Source organism: Megalops cyprinoides, chromosome 16 (assembly GCF_013368585.1).
Source record: "Megalops cyprinoides isolate fMegCyp1 chromosome 16, fMegCyp1.pri, whole genome shotgun sequence".
NCBI classification, from domain to species: domain Eukaryota; kingdom Metazoa; phylum Chordata; class Actinopteri; order Elopiformes; family Megalopidae; genus Megalops; species Megalops cyprinoides.
In genome coordinates this window covers 32,437,130-32,459,128 of record NC_050598.1, presented here as the reverse complement: position 1 = coordinate 32,459,128, position 21,999 = coordinate 32,437,130, and the positions used below count along the sequence as shown (strand labels likewise).

Here is a 21,999-nt window from a genome sequence, read left to right as displayed (position 1 = left end):
TGTTCATGGGAGAGCAAGGTGAATTAAAAAATTTTTTAATTTAAGAACAGGGCCTTGGACAGACTGCTGAAGTTTGACTGGATGTGGGGAAAAGTGGTGGTGAAAGGCATAGTGTCTGTCATGAATGAACTTCAGCCCTAGAAAGGCTGCAGGCTTGAACAAGCTGAGGTGACTGGCACCCTCTAGTGGTGAAACTGTAACACAGGGACGTAAGGAAAATTGCATCCCAACTGAAGCACCCTAAATTGTTGCGTAAATCACATTGATGTGCCATGACCAGCCACTGTCTTTAATTTGGGTTGAGCAGGGAACATGATGTTGTAAGCCAACGAGAATGACCCATCCTTTAAGGGTTTTACTTTTTATTTTATATTTTATTGTGTTCTGAACATCTCAGCAGTGGGAACTCTGTTAGCCATCAGGTTCCTATTGTCACCTTCAGGAAAATCATGGCTGGTGAATGAGTATGCATCTACAGCTCAAGCAAACACAATCAGCTCATGTTACTCAGATATACAACACAATACACCAATTACACTACACTCAAGTGGTTCACTTATTTCCTCTTTTACCATATCATTGCTCATTTAAGTTTATTCTTTACCGAGGAACCAGACCATTAAAACAGACTGGGTTTGTGTTGCTCACTTTCATGTTCATTTTCTCTGGTGGGCAGGAAAAGGACAGAACTTCAACCAATGTGAATGAAGGCACATCTCTCACATGTTTTTGCACCAAAATAATGCAAAAGTGTTTGGCTAGAATGCTTTCTATGGAAGACTCCAAGGTCTGCATGGTTTAGAAGCATGTGTTCTCTAAGGGAGTATTCCTTTGAAGTTGCTCAAAAAGGTTTTTGTAACAGTTAAGTTTTTAAGGGTATTGTAATGGTTAAGTTTTTCAGGCATGTGTCCATTTGGTCTGCATGTCACTTGAGTGAAGACTGGCTGCAGCTCAAAAACTGGTTTAGAAGCCTACCCTGTGTGTGTGTGTGTGTGTGTGTGTGTGTGTGTGGGTGTGTGGGTGTGGGTGTGGGTGTGGGTGTGAGTGTGAGTGTGAGTGTGAGTGTGGGTGTGGGTGTGGGTGTGAGTGTGAGTGTGAGTGTGGGTGTGGGTGTGGGTGTGGGTGTGGGTGTGGGTGTGGGTGTGTGGTGTGTGTGGGTGGGTGGGGGTTAACAGGATGTACAGAGCTGTCCTAATTCACAGCTTTGTGACTGTACATAGAGTGTAAAGTCAAGGTAAAACACCACTGGTATTTAATGCATTAAATATGAAAGAGCATAGTGGGGAAAGAGACCATGTTATCTATGTTGCAGTTCTAGAAAAATCGAGAGGATGAAGCAAAAAAAAAAAAAAAAAAAATTGAACTTTGAAGCATTGAAATTTGAGAAGAATTGTATCAAGTCTTGTTTTGCCAGAACAAAATCTTTTTCTGAATTCTAAAAGCAAATATAACACATCCAAATATGCCTGCACACCAGAGTACTGGCCTGCAACATGAGTCTTAGTGTTAATGATCAGGGTGTTATTTAATGAGCTGAGTATTACTGTTCGTAAATGAGCAGATGTTAGGGTTGTAGGCCAGACAAAATTCTGACCTAATCCAATTTACACAGTATTCTGAAAAAGGGCATATTTCACCCATCCAACCCAAGGGTTCATAAGCTATGAAGCCATTCTGGAAGTACATTGCTTGGATACTCTTACTGACTTATGTGTCCTGCCCTCTGATTGGCTGAGCAGTTACAGGTGTGATTAACCATGTTGAATTCTATGAAACTGATTTTAGTGGAATGAAACTCTACCTGACAGGTGTACCATAACAAGTCAAAACTCACCTTAAACCCCCTGATGACTGGCAGGCTAGAGGGAATCCAACAGACCTGTGGAAATTAGTTTGAACTCCGTTCTGGAGTCAGTTACAATACCATAGAATCCCAATGTTTACACTCCACAAATAGAATATATTCGCATTTGTCAGCAGACATCTTAGTTCAGTCATGTCATCTCCACAGATCCTAAATGTCCTGAGGAATAACTGACTCATGCCAAGATTTTCCCTCTGTTATTTGTGTTTCATTTGTATAACAACGCGAGCAATTTTCTTATATGAGCATGTACTATAACTGAACCAAAACCAACAAGAGAGTCTTTGTTGAGATAGCCAATCAGATTATCTGGTGATCTGGGCCCTCCTCCTCTGATAGTGGCTCTATGAAGCGTAACTCCAGTTAGATTCATACAGTGCAGATACCAGCTGCTTCAGGGAGACAGGAGGTGCAGACATGATCACACTCTGTGTCACTCTCATCGTGTTAGGGGAAGTATGTAAGTACACTGTGATTAGTATTAAAATATGTAATCTCCTCATTTATTTTTGCTCTGCTTGTTTGAGTGTGATTACTGATTGTGATGTCCTTCTTTCTCCAGATACCACACATACGAACACTGTTGTTCAGCCCAATGTCACAATGGCAGCTGCAGTTGGAGAAACTGTGACTCTAACCTGCATCTACCCCACTGATGATTTCAGCTCCATCATCTGGTTCAGGCACACCATTGGACAGCAGCCTCAGTACATTGTAGGATCATACAGGCATTCAACAAATTACTCCTTTTACAGTGGATTTAAAGACACACAGCGCTTCACTTCACAGAAGGAACAGGGAATGTTCAACCTGCGCATTTCAAAGATACAGCCATCGGATTCAGCGATATATTACTGTGCAGCAGTGTACAGTATCGAGGTGAAAATTGGAGCTGGAACCTTTTTAATTCTGAAGGGTAATTATTAACATTGCTCATTTCAAAATGATCGCTAATCAAGCATTTGTGTGAATATATTTTATGCTGGTCAATGTATCAAACTAGATTCTTTGATCTTGTTTTTGATGTTACACTAAAAGTGTTTGAGAAACAATTCATCTGTATGACAGAGCTCAGAACACACTGGTGGGGTAAAACTTGACATTAATACCAATTGTTTAATTGTTGAATGAATCAAAAAGCTTTGGTTTGAAGCTGTACCCACAAGAGCTGATAAGACATTTTCTCATAGTTTAACAGATTATCATGCTCATTTGGGAATGTACTGTGATATTTCTTTCCATTTAAAAGAAAAATGAATATGAGCTCTGTTTGAGAGGATAGGAAAAAATGTGTCATTCAAACTCGTTTCTCAGGGTCACAGTCTAACAGCAGGACAGTAGTGCAGCAGCCCGTGTCTGAGCCACTGCAGCCAGGAGACTCTGTGACTCTGCAGTGTACAATAGACACTGAGACCTGTGCAGGAGAACACAGTGTGTACTGGTTCAGACAGGGCTCAGGAGAGTCCTCTCCAGGAGTCATTTACACCCATGGAAATAGCAGTGATCAGTGCGAGAGGAGCTCTGGGGCTGGGTCTCCTACACAGAGCTGTGTCTACAAGCTCCCCAAGAGGAACCTCAGCCTCTCTGATTCTGGGACTTACTACTGTGCTGTGGCCACCTGTGGGGAGATCCTGTTTGGGAACGGGACCAGGCTAGATGTTGAAGGTAGGAAACAGATCACCAGTGTCAGTGACACTGTAGAACCTCACATGGCCTTCATAACAGGGGACCGAGCAATCTAATGATATGCCTTTCAGTTTTCATGTTGTGGCTCTGTTAAGGAGACCTCCCTGACTTTATGTATTTATCACTAAATTTCAGTGATGTTTCACGAGTGCTTAAAGTGCATTGTGAACCAGAGCAGCAAGCACCCAATGCCAGTTTTAGGACCGAGAAGTTCAAGGTTTATCAGCAGGAGTGCAGTGCTTTTTTTTACCTAATTTTTTGAAATGAGAAGCCCAATATGCATTAATCAACTTTGCACAACACTTAAAAATTTGTACAAACCAAATATAAACAGTTTATTTGATTATTTTTAACTTAAATGGCAGTTTAAACCCACACCTCACTGAAGGCTGACCTGAAAGAAATCAAGTTAGCACAGAGTAAAGCCTTCTCATTGCAACATTAGAAGATAGCACCTGTCTGCACAGTTTTGTTTTATCAGGATGTGAATGGTGGAGTTGCAAACGTACTATTTCCATGGGTGGAATTAAGGGACTAGTTCAACCACACCTTTCTTACATAATCCATATATTACACGTTTTTAATGTATGGTGTGAAACTGTAAATTATGATAAAAGTAATCTTGGTACATGTCTTGATACAGAGTAAGAAAAAGAGAAATGTGGTTGCGTCTGTGGTGCACATCTGGTAACTGCTGTGCTTAAAGACTAAACTGCACCAGCAGAAAAAAAAATGGATCGATATTTATACTTTTAATTTTACATGTATATTTTAAATGATAGCCTGCATGTGAAAGACTTTGCCCTTTCGTGGTGCTCTTGTGGGATAAGGTCAAAATTTGGTTAAAATTACATGGAGTGCAGTTACGAGCTTTTGAAATAAGAATGGCCTCTGACACATTGATGTAGTACGAGTCAGACCAAGTGAAGAAATCTACAGTTTAGAACAGTGGTCTTAAGATGCAAAGTGATTCCTCCTTCTCCCATGTTGTTCTGTGTTTGCTTACAGGAGATGCCTATAAAAAAGCGCTTTTTTATGTCACTGGTAGCTTGGGGCTGTCACTGGTTTTATGTTTGACTGTGATCATCGGATTCGTCTGCACCAGAAATAACAGACCACACTGCCAGCACTGTGAGGGTGAGACATGCTACTCCACTGCTGACACGTGTGTCATAGATGCTCAACAACAAAACACAGAACCTGTCAGTAATTAAATGTTTATAACACGTTGATTATGGCCTTAATCTCCTCCAATGGCATGTAATGTACACTCAGGAGGTACATTTTGGAGCAAAACCTGAAGGATCTCCAATGAATACCAAACCTAAGTATGTGTGTACTTATGGGCGTGTGCACCCATAAGGAATCAGAAAGCAAACTAATTTTTTTTTCTCATCATTGTTTTTGCTCAAAAGTTTTTTTTTTTTTTTTTGCACGTGATAATTTCTATCACTGTTTTTAGTTCTTTCTGAGTTATCTCTCAACAGGAAATGAATCGACTTAAGCATCAAAATCTTTTCCTCTAATGTGGTGGTAGTGGTGCTTTGCATTGAGTAGATACAGAAAATGTATGAATGATTTGTACCAACGATAGTGACAGTAGTATTTTGGGTTATGCAGAAATACATAGAGCATATCATTCACAAAAGGCAAAAATTTATCTTGAGTCACAAAATTACAAACAATTACAAATGAATTTCTCCAATAACTATGATGTGATTATGAACTTTTTCTCCTGCAGTGGATTATAAATCACACTTATGAGCTAAATGTTGAAGTAACACTTATGATTATCCACTAAAGATAAATAATTAGAACTGAATTTTTTTTTGCATTACAAATATAAATATGCAAATGTAAATTATTATAAGAACATTCACAATGCACACCCATATAAAACCATCAAACAAATTCATGTTTTGTTTTGTTTTTTTTTCATTATTGTGCTTGCTGCTGTTAATGTTAACATGCATAATGTGTATCCTTTTATTTTATTGGTAATTCAGTGAGAATTTGTCACTCAACAGGAAACAAATTTGCTTCAGCTTCTTCATAGTAATAACTTTTGGATTAGTTGGATAAATGTGTTTCCATGTAAATTATTTGTAAATGGGATGTGCCAATAGCATTTGAATTTATGACATTGCAGAAGCATATAGAATATATCATTAATTATTTTGATACTGTATTACATTGTCAAAAATTAATGAAAAACTCTTAAAACAGGAGATTCTCTTCATCAAACACACCAAGACATATCACATGAAGAGCGATCAAAGGTCCAGGTGAGAAATATCCTTGTTCAATATTCAATCATAGATTCTGTTAAGTAACCAAAAGCTGAAAACGGGCAAGTTGCTGTCACTGAAACTGTTTATTAATAATACCACTACTTCTACTAATACAAATAACATACACATTAATTATATTACTAATTAAACACACTGTCATAGTCGATGTAACAGTGAAGCATTTATGAGGTGCGTAAGGTGGCGGTCTCTCCTCTCAGGACTGTGCGGCAGACTCTCTGCACTACGCAGCGCTGAATCACAGCGGTAAGAGAGTGAAAGCTGAGCGGCAGAGGAGACAGACGGAGGGAGACACTGTGTACTCTGATGTGAGGAGCCGCGGATGGGAGTGAAACACACCTTCACTTCACAGAGAACATCTCACTCTGTCAGAGAAACTTCATAAACCACACAGTGAACATTTCATTCTGTCAGAGAAACTTCATAAACCACACAGAGAACATCTCACTCTGCCAGAGAAACTTCATAAACCACACAGTGAACATCTCACTCTGACAGAGAAACATCATAAACCACGCAGTGAACATCTCACTCTGTCTAAGGAACTTCATAAACCACACAGTGAACATCTCACTCTGTCTGAGGAACTTCATAAACCACACAGTGAACATCTCACTCTGTCAGAGGAACGTCAGAAGTGAGCCATTAATCATGACTGTGTTAAGCATTCATGTGGTTGCCATTTCTTTCAGTTTCAACAATTTAGTTTTCACACATTTCTTTAATGAAAAGCTCTTTGCAGTATCACAGAAGAGGGAAACATTCCATATAATAATTGATGTAATTAGATGGCCAGCTTAAGAATAGTAAATTTAAAACTCAGCTTGGTAACAGATGACAAAATAGCATTCATGTTACTCATTTCACTCCTATACTCAAATGTATTTAAGAAGGCAGAGCCTGCATATGTATAGTAATAAAAATAATTTTGAATTTTCCTGTGAAGCCTGTAATTTCTTGCTGACAAAAGTCCTAAAGTGAACAGATGTATGAAGTGCTGCCAGAATTAATAGGAATAAAAGTGAAGAGTAATTTAATACAATAAATCACAGATGTGACACAGCATTCAGTACATATAATGCAACATAGATACAGCTATCCATACCGGACATCTAAATAAAATATTATAATATTATCATATTACAAGAAATAGAAGTAAGAACAAGTGGAAACGGAGGGAATTTTGTACCTGAATCTGGGATGAGGTGGGTGCTTTCTGACATGATCTGGTAGATCTCTGTGTGCACAATGACACAATCACACCGTCACGAATGGTGAAGTCACAGGTGAGCGCTTGTAGCAGGACATTCCCGCCTCACTATGAGGCCTGGCCTTTGAGCAATGCAGCAGTGACCCTGTGCTACACAGCATTGAAAGCATATGTCAGTGTCAGTTCCAGTTTCATTTTAGATTCTGATTGTTTCAGCTTCCTCCCCAGTAGTCATGGGAACAGGCCCCTCCCTCTAACTGTCTCTCTGTCTAATGCTCTGCCCTGATCCTCAGCCAGTGACACCCACACTGATGTAATGATCAGCGTACATTTCAGCCAATCCAGGTGCTAGTAAGATCAGTGCATCTGTGCAGTTCCTTCTAACAACTGATTCCAGTCTACAGGGCTTGAAAAGGATACAAGATTCTATGACTTTTGTACAGTAGTCTATATGAAAGTGGTGATTATTCATGTGGTTTAAATGTATGACATATATTTGTATAGCATACAATGTATACAGTTTTGTTATATTCCAACTGCCAACTAGAACTTTTTATGAGAATGAATGTAGACATGCAAACTGATGTAAAAAGCTGATTGTTGGGTTGATAGCTCTCTAATAATTAGCTCTGATAACTACGGAAACAAAATTCATGTTGGAAAGCTTGTGTATAAATTATTAAAATGTGAACAAAAACCTAGAAAAGAGAGAACAATCCAATAAAATCACATGGCTTCAGATCCATTCAAAATAACTTTATTTTCACGTGGGGAACTTCCTTTCTTTCAGTGAGCACATGAACAGCTACAAATAAAAACAATGAATGATGAAAATGCAGACCATGACAGCATAGAGTATTTATGGTCATTTACTACATGATGTCTGAGCAGAGGCTGGTGTTCTCTCTCATGTCCCCATCCACACTGATCTGCAGATACACTTATAACGCAGGGACTCCATGTTTGACCACAGATGCTGATGCCCACAGGCAAGGAGCCCTGTCTTTTCCTGCTCCTGCAAACTGCAAACAGTGTAAACTTGCACACAGAATGCGTTCAACACACACACTGCTGTAAACACCCCTGAGAGTGCACTGGGGCTCTTATCCTCATTTCTGCTGTGTGCCTTCCTCCTCTTTTTCTCCTCTTTCACTGATAATGAAGGAATCAGGCCTCTCAGTCATAGGTTTGATATCTCACATGAGAGTACATCGTCTCTCTCTCCATCTCTCTCTTCTTTCTTTGGTTTTTCCTGTTCTTGTCAGAGAAACTCAGGGCAGCGTAATTCAGCGTTTCTGCATCACAGTTCTGGTGGGGAGACATTAGAATGAATTAATAAAAACTCATAATGGTTTGAATACACTGGCAAACCTGAGATATTAATCTGGAGTTCAGTAAATCTCATCAAGCTGTGCTGGAGTTCACCATTGTGTTTTGTAGTGTCCCTCTCTTATGTTCCATTATTTAAACAGCAAGGTGTCAAATTCCTTTGGTAATGCACTTACTGTTGTGTTAATTATATTTATTTCATTAACACCACTTGCGAATTTGTAAGCATATAGAGTATAAGTACTGGAAAAGATAATATTCCTAGCTGTCAAATGACCTTCTCACAATATTGCTGTAATGCTGTAGCGATACTATCATGGAACTCGAATTGTCATTTTCAAGACTGCAGCAAAATGCACCTGCACTTACAGAAGCATATCACACTGAAATAACAGGCACACAGCAATGATCCCTGGCTGCACTATATACAGTATTCTTTTATGTTAAAATTGGCCCATTGCCTCTCCCTCCTCTCTGGTAAATACTGTGAATTCCCCACTGTAAGAAGAACTTTATTTACCATCACACTCGACCTACAGTCACTGGAAACATCACAGTTCATGTTGTTTCCTGTTGGGGTGTGAAAAAAGGAAACTAGTTGAAGGGTTTGAAACTACTGGGTACTGATACAAAAGCAAAACCTCCCTTCCAGGATCAAAGCATTATATTTCCTTGAGTAAAATGGTTTGAGGTCATGAAAATAAGGAATACATCATACCTCTGTGCGGTTTGAACAGATTAAACATTTGAATGTTTAATGTCACTCACCTTTACAGTGCTCACAGCGTGTTTTCTTATTTCTGGTGCAGACGAGGGCAACGATCACAATCACACACACAGCCAGTGCTGCTCCCAACCCAAAGACTGTGGGAACCAGCGGGTTGTTTGTTTTATGCCCTTGAGACAAGAACACAGCTGTTAACTGAGAAGATGTGAGGCCTTTCCTTGTCAGCTCCAGCATAGATTGGACATGAATGAGATCATGGAGACACTTTCTGAGAGCGGAGAAGAAAAAGCCGTGCTCAGGAGAGAGATCACACTTTGGTGTATGGCTTTCTGTTTTGCATGTATCCAATAATAATGGGCCAAAAACAAAAACTTTCACAGACAGAAAACCTTCTGTCAACTCCAGAACATTCTGGCCATGAAGGCAATGAAGGGAATCAACAAGACACTTCCTGAAAAACACTTGTGTGCTGGTGGGAGAAGCTTGTCTGTATTTATCCAACACTGATCAGTCAGCCACAGCTTTAAGAAGCCCAAACTCAGGCTAAAGCAATTTGATTCAATGGTTTAGACCCTTGAGAAGTCCTGCATGGTCCACCACCATTTCTGATGGTAAATTTCAGTTTACAGTAAGAGATCTTTTCTCACACTTGCCTGTGTCACTGGGCTCTGTTCTGTTGGCAGGATCCACAGTGCCTGTGGGAAAAAATGAACTGCTTTGCACATGGGCTCCAGATCAGTCTGCTATTTTGGAAGCTTAGGTTTGAGAGTTCCAGCTGAATAATATCAAACCAAAGATGTTTGAATTGCATTTTGTGTGTACACACTGCATGTGCTTGTCTTCTTAAAAATAAATGAAATATAAATTAACATATGTCAATCAAAAAATCAGTCTGTTTATGTTCATGTATGTGATCTCATACACCTATTAAAATATTTTACTTGTTCTTGTATTCTGAGTAAAAAGCAGAGCTTACCTTTGAGAGTCAGTGAGGTTCCATTACCAAAGCCAATGGCTGACCAGTAGTACACGGCACAGAAATACGTCGCTACATCCGAAGGTTCAATGCTGGAGATGCTGAGGTTGAAACTGTGGTCACTGAATGTCCATTTAAATCTGAGGTTATTCTGGAATCCTCCATGAACTGTTATCTTACTTGGATAAGCTCCTGTGACCATGCATATCGGTCTTTCCCCCTCTGTCTTCTTAAACCAGAAGAAAGTAAATGATCCTGACAGTTTGAAGCACTCCAGAGTGACATTGTCTCCAAGCTGGGCTGTCACTGAGAGACGAGGCTGGGAGACATCATTGTCTGCTACCACTGAGAGACAGAGAGGCAGATATTTAACAGTAGTAAAACTGTAATATTCTCTTTCTCTTTCCTTCTGAAAAACTGAAATGAAGAAATGTATCAATACATAGTCCTTACATTCAAAAACATTTACAAATTCATTACATGACATTTATAAAACTGAAACTGAAAAGATTTAACCATTTAACCATTATTGTAGTTTGATTTGAACTTACACATTCTGCAGAGACACAAAATTAAAATGCAGTACCAAGTCATGCTGAGATCTTCTGATCTGAGAGCACCTTCTCTGTCTCAAGGTTTGAGCGAAATGAGTGATTTTCATCAAGGCCAACACAGGGTTATACAGGCAGAGGGCAGTGCAAAGTCTCATCTGATTGGCCAGACAAGAGTCTCTAACGCCTTCTGTGTTATATGATTTGCCAAGCTACGGACATCCCTTCTTGGAGTGTTCAAAGGTAAAGGATACATATTGTACTCAGATATAGGCAACATATAATGTTCTCATTACTCTAGCAAGCTAGAATAATCCATTGTCAGCCTTATTTGTTATCTAGCTAACTGGCTTAAAACTAAACATGCTGACCGGTTAAATCACTTCTAATATACAGTCCAGTCTAAAGACTCTGCTTCCAGTTTGAAATCAAATACCACAGTAACTTTACAGTATCAAAGGTGGAAATTTACCTGAACTCCAGAGACTGTAGTGACCTTTTTCTGGCTGTCCATCCTATATTTTCAGCTTTAAATGATAGAAAATGATAACTGAGTTAATTGACCGGGACTCAATCTGGTATCTTCACTGGTTGATTAATGAAATCTGGCAATATTTTGAAAAATTGAACAATTCAAAGTTCATCACAGTTAGAATGGCTATATCAGTAATAAGACAGGATTTACAATGACTACTTCCTGTGCTGCAGCTACTTGTCAAATGGGTTTTTTTTTTTTGCTCTGAATTATAAATATTTCTTTTAATCATTTTAAATAAATATATAGTATTATACCCAATTGTTAGGTTTTGACCACAGAGTAGAAGCCATTTTAAAAGTGTAAATAAACTCATGTAAAAGTAGCTAGCTAGCAGTCTAAGTGACCTCACTTTTTAACCCGGAGACAGTAGCTTGCTAATTTTTATTGTGTGGCAGTACTAAATTATATCCAAATTCTGTGTTTTTAAACAAGAGAAGGAATAGAGTAAATGTCTGTAATGGATCAGACGTTAGGGACATTGTCTTTATTTCTGAAAGAAACTCCAAAAAGGGCCTAATGATTAGTGTTGCATGATTAAGGGCATTGCCTCATATCACAATGCTGGCTAGTGCACCACACAAAAACAGCACTTTTTAAGGAAACAGATGGACTTCATCCTTTTTTTTTCAGAATTCTACCCACACACCTGTATTTAATATGCTTCCAAACAGGCAGGTGGGGCCTGTTAGCTGATCACTGGTCTTTCAGACACACATCCCACATATGCACAATGACAGTTACAATCAGCCAATCAGATGGAGCTTGATGGAAAAAGTTGTTAATAGTTCAACTGGAACATAATTGAGGATCATCTAGAGTAGACATTTCAACAGACTTAGTTGACTGTAGTCTGTAGAAATGCTTTTATGCTAAATGACACTAAGTCAGTGCAGTGTTTACAGATTAAGTTCATGGCCATGTTGCTCGCGTTCAGAACAACCAACAAACCTGCACCCACCTACCTGAACACACGACTACAAGCCTGTGTTCCCACCTGACCACTACGCTCTGCTACCAAACAGCATCTGCTGGTCCCACCACATCACAGCACAAAATCACAATGCACAACTTTCTCTGCCATTGTCTCCCAGTGGCGGAAGGAACTTCCACACTTCATCCGTTCTGATATAGAGGGGGCAACAGTGCTGGCAGCAGTGGGCGGCAGTGTAGCACAGTGGTTAAGGAGCAGGTTTGCTGGTTTGTGGGCGGCAGTGTAGCACAGTGGTTAAGGAGCAGGACTCGTAACCGCAGGTTTGCTGGTTTGATTCGACATTGGGGGCACTGCTGCTTTACCCCTGGGGACTGGCCAGGCAGAAAGTGGGGTATGCATGAATCTCAGAGGAGATGTAGGGGAGAAGAATCATTTCCCATTCAATAAAAAAATGTTCAGTAAGAAGCGCTGTTAAAAATCTTCAACACCTCCCTGAGCCAGGCAGTTGTCCCTACCTGCTTCAAAGCAACCACAATAATACCTGTGTCAAAGAAGCCATCTCCATGCAGCTTCAACGACTACCGCCCTGTTGCACTGACGCCCATCTTAATGAAGAGCTTCGAACAATTAATCATGCAGCACATCAGACCCATCCTCCCTGGACCCATTCCAGTTTGCATATCGAGCCAACCGGTCCACAGACGACGCAATCTCTACTGCTATCCACTCAGCCCTCACCCATCTGGAAAAGAAGGACTCATATGTGAGAATGCTGTTCCTAGACTTCAGCTCAGCATTCAACACAATCATCCCCATGCAGTTAATTCAGAAACTGGATCACCTGGGCCTTAGCACTTCACCATGCAACTGGTTACTGGACTTCCTCACTGGAAGACCACAGGCAGTTCGGGTCGGCAACCACACATCCAGCAACATCATACTGAACACTGGAGCCCCTCAGGGATGTGTGCTTCTCTTTACGCTGCTGACCCATGACTGCACACCAAAGTACAGCTCCAACATCTTCATCAAGTTTGCGGATGACACAACTGTGGTGGGTCTCATCAACAACAAAGATGAGGCTAACTACAGAACAGAGGTGAGCCAACTTGCCAAGTGGTGCGGCGACAACAATCTCTACCTGAATGTGAAGAAAACAAAGGAGATGGTCATCGACTTCAGGAGAGAGCACACCCAGCATCATCCTCTGACCATCAATGGTGCAGCTGTGGAGAGGGTGAGTAGCACCAAGTTTCTGGGAGTGCACATAACAGAGGACCTCTCCTGGTCAAACAACACCACATCACTGGCCAAGAAAGCTCAGCAACGCCTCTACTTCCTCCGCTGAGGAGAGCCAGAGCCCCAGTTCCCATCATGTGCTCCTTCTACCGTGGCACCATTGAGAGCATCCTTACCAGCTGCATCACTGTGTGGTTTGGAAGCTGCACCACCGCCAACAGGAGAACCCTGCAGCGCATAGTGGATGCAGCAGAAAAGATCTCTGGTGCCTCGCTCCCCTCCCTGCACCATCTGCTCCAACACAGAACTGAACTTTGAACCCCCCCCCCCCCCCATACTGAAGCCTGGACTATTCTCCACCCATTCGTACTCCCAACAATAATCACACACAAACTCACACAGATCTGCACAGTCACTTTACTTATATAACAGTCTACATCATATCCTGTGGAGTTTATATTTATATTTATATTTTTATATTTCTAAACCAACCATGTGCCTTGATGCCCTTGCTGTAAATATTTTGTTATAATAATATTCAGCTTGTTCTGTCTCTAATATCACACATTTTATTTATGTCTGTGTTATTGAGCCATTTGTGTTTATTGTATATCTGTGAAAATTCTTGTTCGTCTCTCAGTGTCACTGTGTTACGTCTAACTGTTGTATTGTCACCGTGGGCCTGAGAGAAACGCAGTTTCAATCCTCTGTATGTCCTGTGCATATTGGAGAATTGACAATAAAGTTTGACTTTGAAAATCCACACCTGTAATAATGCATTTTCAAATTACCAGTCTGCAAACAATGTTTCATCCCTAAATCATTGCTGTAACATTATTGTGACATTGTACCATTTTTCTGAAGATATATCAGTGCGATATAACTGTCTTGCCTCTTTCTGAATGCAATGTATCTCGTGTCAGTTTTACCCATACAAGGATTAGATGCCTGCGGCCTGGCCAATCACATGAAATGGAAAATGTTGGTTGCTTTATTCTGGCCAATCAGATGACATTGTGCACTGTCCTCTTTCGCTATAACTGTTTGTTGGCTCTGGTGAAAATCTCTCACTTCACATAAAACCCAGAGACAGAGAAGCTGCTCAGAGAGCACAACTCAAGATGACCTGGTACTGCGTTTTCATTTTATTTTTCTGCCGAATACGTAAGTTTAATACAAACAATTAATGATTAGAGACATATCCTCTTAATCCATTTTGGAATCCAAAATCATATGGATTTTTGTACATTGTTACATTTACATTTTGTGTATTATATTCATCATTGCAATTATGTAAAAAATGAGAGAGATTATTAGAGTCAGTTTGAGTAAGTTTTACCATTGTTAAAGGTCTCTCTGTCTCTGTTTAAAGTAGTGGCAGAAGATCAGATCTCCCAGCCCCATCTCTCAGTGACAGCCCAGCTTGGAGACAATGTCACTCTGGAGTGCTTCAAGTCTTCAAGAATTTTCACTTTCTTCTGGTTTAAGAAGACAGAGGGGGAAAGACCGATATGCATGGCCACAGAAGATTATCCAAGAAAGATTACAGTTCATGGAAAATTCCAGAACAATCCTAGATTTCACTGGACATCCAATGACTACAGCCTCAACCTCAGCATGTCCAGCATTGAACCTTCAGACATAGCAACATATTTCTGTGCTGTGTCTCACTGGTCTACCATCAGTTTTGCTAATGGAACCTCACTGACTCTCAAAGGTAAACTCTAAACAACTTACTCAGACTACAAATTAAAGCTGAACATGTGTTATTTGATTACATTTATAAACCAAGCCACATTTAATATTACAATGTGGCAAGTGCATATCTTATGTGAGTAACCACTCACGTAAGATTCATTTTTGTTCATTAAAAGATTCATTTTTGTAATTTGTCATAACACATATAAATATAGTACTTGACTTGCTGATCTGGAGTTCATGTACAAAGGACTTCATTCTCTCTTTGTCCACTCGTAGGCATCGTAGATCCTTCCAACAGCACAGAGCGTGCTGACACAGGCAAGTACAAGAAAACATCTTTTATTCGCAAACTCTTGGATATTAAATCAGTAATAGATCTCAATTTAAACTTGTTTTAAAATGAAATAACAAATAGATTTACTTTCAGAATGGTTGTTGGCCATGCAGGTCATCTCAGAACTGTTTCATACCGAACAGTCAATAGGAGTCTGCACCAAAATCACTGAGTTTCAGGCTTTCTGAAGCTGATATATACAGGTGGATATGTGCAGAAATACACACATGGAGTCATGAAGTTCGATTACCATTAGACAGCATTGTGTCCATGCCAGAGCTGCCAGGAGAGTTTGAATCCCCTCAGTGTACATTTGTCTTGTCATCTAAAGGGCCTGAAACAAACAACCCGCTGGTTCCCACAGTCTTTGGGTTGGGAGCAGCACTGGCTGTGTGTGTGATTGTGATCGTTGCCCTCGTCTGCACCAGAAATAATAAAACGCGCTGTGAGCACTGTAAACGTGAGTGACATTAAACATTCAAGAGTTTCATCTGTTCAGATCTCACAGAGTATCCCTTAGTTTTTCTCATCTTAAACATTTCATTCTTAGAAAATGTAGAGCTTTTTTATTGCTCAGTACTTTGAAACCATTTGAAACTAGTTTTCTTTTTTCCACTTTGACAGGAAACAGTACAAACTACAATGTTTCCAGTGGTGAGCTGTCAAGTGTCAGGGTAAATAATATGCTTGTTACAATGCTGAATCAACTGCCATTTTTAAACTAACATCCATTATTATTGTCATAATGTTATAGTATCATTTTCATTAAAATAACATTATTATAATGTAAATTGATACAGGTTAAGATGGAGACAGGCAATATTACTTCATGACTGATATATGTTAGTGTGATATGCTTTACCATAATACAAATATGTATTTAAGTATGATTCTGCCACAACCTTTCCACAACATCTTTGTCAACAAGTCTGTTGTAAATGTGGTTATAGTATGTGCATGTAAAATACCTGCAAGGGACATTTATGATATATATATATCATATATTTAACAGATTATTAGTTATACCACCAAAGGAGAATTGAACATCATGAATTTAGAAGAATGGAAAGATGGAAGACATGGAGAATGGAAGATGCAGACAAAAACACGATTTTGAACTACAACATGTTCAGCTGGCAAACATTTAAACATTTCAGACCTTGGTTTAGATTTACTGAACACCAGACTAACATCTCAGGTTACCAGTTTAAGTAAAACATCATGAGTTCTTTTGTCTCCCCACCAGAACTGTGATGCAGAGACGCTGAATTATGCCGCCCTGAGTTTCTCTGACAAGAAAAGGAAAAACCACAGAAAGAAGAGAGAGATGGAGAGAGAGACGGTGTACTCTGATGTGAGATATCAAACCTATGACTGAGAGGCCTGATTCCTTCATTATCAGTGAAAGAGGAGAAAAAGAGGAGGAAAGCACACAGCAGAAATGAGGATAAGAGCCCCAGTCCTGCACTCTCTCTGAATCCTCCCCCACTGAGCACCATGGGTACACAGCTGCACCACCACTGAGCCTAAAGATTCATCCTACGGCATCAGCACCACTTTGGAGGGGAGTAAATAATAGTAATAATTTTTTCAGAGCCAGAGGTTGCTGCCCCTGTACCGTGTAAATATGCAGTGGCTGTGTGTTAGGGAACGATGATTTCAATAAGCTGTGCGCATAGTGACTGCTGATTGGATGATTTACAGAGGGGGGGTGGGGGGGGGTGGATATTTCATGTGATTGGTCACAGATCAGAACCAAGCACAAGTTTAAACAAGTGAGGAACTGACATGAGAAGAAAAAGACAGGAAATATCAGAGATTGCAACCAAACGTTGTTTCAGAAATCATCTAATCAGAAACAGCGCTGGGCACCTTGCACATGTGCGTTTGTGTCTTTGGGGAACGTAGTCATAATATTATATGTGTTGCTGTATATCGGTGTCAATATGAGACCATATTTGTAATATTTTAGCGATTGTGTATTGGGATTTTCACACTTTTAACTTATTTTGTCATAAGTAGATGCATCCTGCACTGTGTACCACAAAGGAGGTTCACTCCTGGAAAAATAAAAATATTTTCATATGAATTTATGCAAGTTGTTTGGATTATTACTTTTTTCAGTTTTATGTATTTTTTATGTTTTATGTTTGTTTGGCATGAGCATGGGATCTGGAGACACCCCAGTGAGTTCATTGAGTTCAGTGAAATGTAAAATATTAATAAAAAAGTACTTGGATGAAGGAAATAAAGTTACACCTGGAACTGTCGTATGGAAGCAAGGTGGTAAAAGTGAGTTTTTTGCCCGGTATTGGAAACAGTGAAAGAGCTGGTGAGATGGAGGTGATTGGGTTGACTGATTCGGAGCAATGGAGCAGAAAGGCCAGTACTCAGGTCACAGTCTCAAGGTCGACATAGCTGGAAACCTGAGGGAGTTTCACCAGACAGGGAACCCATCACCACTGAGAGTTTTAAAAACCAGCAGGAGGAAGTAACCTCAATCCAGTTGACAGGAAGCTTGTTCAGCGAGGCCAGGACAGGACTGATGCGGGGGGGCAACCGTCCTGTTGCTGAATTAAGAGGTGGCTGTGCAGCATATTGGTAAGGAACAGGGCTCATAACTGAAAGGTTGATGGTTTGATTCCCCTGCTGCTGTACCCTCGTGCAAGCTACTTAACCTAGAATTACAGTGAATATTCAACTGTACAAATGGATAACACGTAAAAATTGTGACCTATTCTGACATATGCTAAATGTAATTTAATGAATTGACTTAGCGTGGAGCCCTTCAGAAACAGCACTACTGTAACTGGCTCTGAGGCAAACAGGAACGTGGACAAGTTTCTCCAGGCCAGGGGAGAATGGGTCTCCCGTCAGGAGATATTCTTCATACAGACGAATGATGTTTTGCAGGCAGATTTGATGTGTTTGTTAAGCACCACCCCAGCAGTGGTAGCAGAACAGGACAGCTGGCCATCATCTTAGGTTTAAAGTTTCAGCCAACTTTTAACCACGGGGATGAGCCTATGGGGAGAGCTTTGGTTTTGCTGTTCAGCAAAGGAGCTTCTCAGTCGCCTATGCTGTTATCTTGGGTTTGGTCTTGATAGACTATAGACAAACTCTAAAACAGAGAGCCCAATGCATTATAACCTCTGGAATATAGAGCTCAGTGCATTATAAACTTCAGAATATAGAGCCCAGTGCATTATAAACTTCAGAATATAGAGCCTAGTGTATTCAGTGCTTAGTGCATTGTGGCTCTGACTGCTAAAGCAAAGAGGTGGAAAAATATCTCCGTGGGTAGACATTTCAGATGTCAGATGAGAGAAACACATTCATGTTCACATGAAAAGCACATGAACATATTTCTGGGAGCTATTTATTAAACAGTCCCTTTTCCTGTTTACCATTTGCCAATGGAATCAAAATGAGTACATGAATACTTAAAATTGATAAAGCACAATTTATTTTCAAATTATTCACAAAAACCTAAGTGTCACATTCTTTCCTCTCTGTTTCTATAATGTAAGGCTCCAAACCCCTGCACCCAACACAAGGCCTGTACTAGTATTTCCCAAACAGTATTTAAGTGTGCCTTCCTAAACAGATAGCAAACACCTTTTCTCTGCTCTGGGGGGTGGGGCTAGCATTCATACCTCTTCAGGGTAATGCTGATGCTCTTCCTGTTATTCTCCACTCTAAGAAGATGCTGAATGTTAGATAGAAACTCACAGGAAGGCTGACCTGTTGTATTCAACACCTCTGAGTGCATGAAACCCACACTCACCTCATGCATATACAGCTCTAATTATAACTCTCAGGACTGAACTGAACACAGCACTCACACACAGCCTCACTGAGGGACACTCTCATTCTGCATGTTACCTCTCTGTAGAGCTGAGTATTCTGCTGCAGCCGTTCTGGGTCAGTACCTCACACAGGGGTGGAACAGCGGCTGTTCTGGGTCAGTACCTCACACAGGGGCGGAACAGCAGCCGTTCTGGGTCAGTACCTCACACAGGGGTGGAACAGCAGCTGTTCTGGGTCAGTACCTCACACAGGGGCGGAACAGCAGCCGTTCTGGGTCAGTACCTCACACAGGGGTGGAACAGCAGCTGTTCTGGGTCAGTACCTCACACAGGGGCGGAACAGCAGCCGTTCTGGGTCAGTACCTCACACAGGGGTGGAACATCAGTGTCCCACCTGGGTTGTGAACCTGTGGCCTTCTGCCATTTAACCCAGTTTCCTTACCCCCCCAAACCTAGCTCCCTTACCCCCCCCCAAACCCAGTTTCCTTCCCCCCCCAAACCTAGCTCCCTTACCCCCCCAAACCCAGCTCCCTTACCCCCCCAAACCTAGCTCCCTTACCCCCCCAAACCCAGTTCCCTTACCCCCCCAAACCCAGCTTCCTTACCCCCCAAACCCAGCTCCCTTACCCCCCCAAACCCAGTTCCCTTACCCCCCAAACCCAGCTCCCTTACCCCCCCAAGCCCAGCTTCCTTACCCCCCAAACCCAGCTCCCTTACCCCCCCAAACCCAGCTTCCTTACTCAGCATTATCTTACTGCCTCCTTGAAAACAGGCGATATTCCTCTGTTTGGCCAGTAGGGTGCAGCAGAATGTAAATATTACCCTCAGACAGCATGCATGTTCTAAGGAAATCTTAAATCAAATGCTGGGCTGTTGATAAGCATTGTATTTCAAATGTGCATGAATTTGTATGTGTCAAACGGTCTTACACAGTGCCATGTGAACAAATATATGTGCGTGCATGTGTATGCATACTGTGTGTGTGTGTTTACTGCATCTCCACAGTGCATTATTGCAATGGAAATATGTGGCTGTGGTTAGTGTATGTAGTGGACGTCATGGTTTCTTTAGTTTTTGTCTTGTTTGTGTTGCTGTGTGGTTATTAGCAGTGTTCTGCACACGCCCACGCTCTGTACCGCTACCTGCGGGTCCCTGGTGGTTTTGGCTCAGGCCCGGGGCAGGGGGCAGAGGGCAGGGTTCTACCTCATCGCTTTGGTCAGGCTGTCTGGCCGTTTTGCTTATTGGAAACCGTGCGACTCTGCCTGTGTGGTTTTCCACAGCAAGCGTCTCTGTGCTTTAGTGTTGCACTGAGCTCTTTAGCTCACACTGCAAGGCACAAACACCCCAGTGCTGCACTGAGGAAATCAATGCACCAGACACTTATTTTTGCAATTTGTAGTGATCACTAAATGAATCACAATTTTGATCTGATTAGGTTTAGGTCTTTATGGTGAAAGGGGCTCCTGTTAAACATATTGCATTTCAATGTCACTTGTTTTAGGTATTAGTGCATAACCTCAGATGCAATGTGCTACAGCAGACCAGACCAAAAATAAACATATAAATGATTTATCATTTATAATTGATCCGATTTTTATCAAAGCGCCTGTTGGGTTTCAAGTGTCCATCGGAATTTGAGTGAGTAAAATTTCATGTTCTGTATATACAAAGTTGTGTGGATCTGTATCTACTTGATCATTCACAGAAAGTTCACACAGTAACATGTAGCACAGGGGCGATGTGTGTGACAGTTTGTATCCTCTGTCCTGCTCTTATTCCATTATAGGGGTTCAGGGTCATGAAAAGTAAGTACAGCAATGTGCTGGTTTTCTCTTTATAAAATTAGCTCTATCTTTGTGTTATTCTCCAGCGGAGTTTGAGCTGTGAGCCGGCCTCATGTTCATGTTCACAGCCAATTTCAAAATCAGCCAGCATGAGCTACCTCTCTCTCTCTCTCTGCTGTGGGCTCATGGCGTTGACTGTGAAGGGGGTGGGCTTCATCAGCTTTGACCAATCACAGGTGAGTGTGAGGTGTCCGTGAGATCACTTCAGTCAGAAGATGAAGAGTTGTTTACAGGATGTTTGCTCTCATCTCTTGTTGCGGTCAATGTGCTGTTAACTCAGCCCACTGCAGCAGAACATTACCTTAAAAGGACAAATCATGATGGACAGCAGCGCGTGTCACTTCCTGTGTAAAACAGCCCCGCCCCTCTCACACCCACATCTTGCGGGTGGACTGAGAGAAGACATTTTCCTCCCCAATGTCTGTGCTGCAGCATGGACACAGGTTTGCTTTGATAGCACAGTATAACTGTTAGGACGTGGTATAAAAGTGTATTTTCCAAAAAGATCTGCATTTCCAAGCTTTGTTTTTAACAAGAAAATATCAGCGTTCAACATCAGCACCATAAGCTGCGTCCACAACCTTTGGTGTCTTTTTTCCATTCAAGCTGTGGCTGAGTAATTTCTGCAGTAAAATATGGTAGCTCAGAAAAAGTCTGTGATAAAACTGTGATATGGAACCTGTAAAATATCTACCACTCGTAAGACAACTGATCAACATTAAAACTTGTCACACTGTCTTGTTACACAATTTCCAATATTTTTCAAAAATTTCTAACATTTAGGTCAGAAGTGTGTGTGCTTGCATTTGTGTGGGTGTGGGCATTTGAGAGTGTTTGTGCTTGCATATATGTAGGTGTGGGTATTTGAGCATGTTTGTGCTTGTATACATGTAGCTGTAGGTATTTGAGCGTGTTTGTGCTTGTATATATAGGTGGGGGTATTTGAGCGTG

The 21,999-nt window shown here is 41.0% G+C and overlaps 1 protein-coding gene across 1 annotated transcript in view; it reads right to left on the bottom strand.

The window, feature by feature from the left end:
* Positions 1-21,999, bottom strand: part of LOC118790694 — a 36,165-nt gene that overhangs the window by 11,871 nt on the left and 2,295 nt on the right. The window lies entirely within an intron of this gene.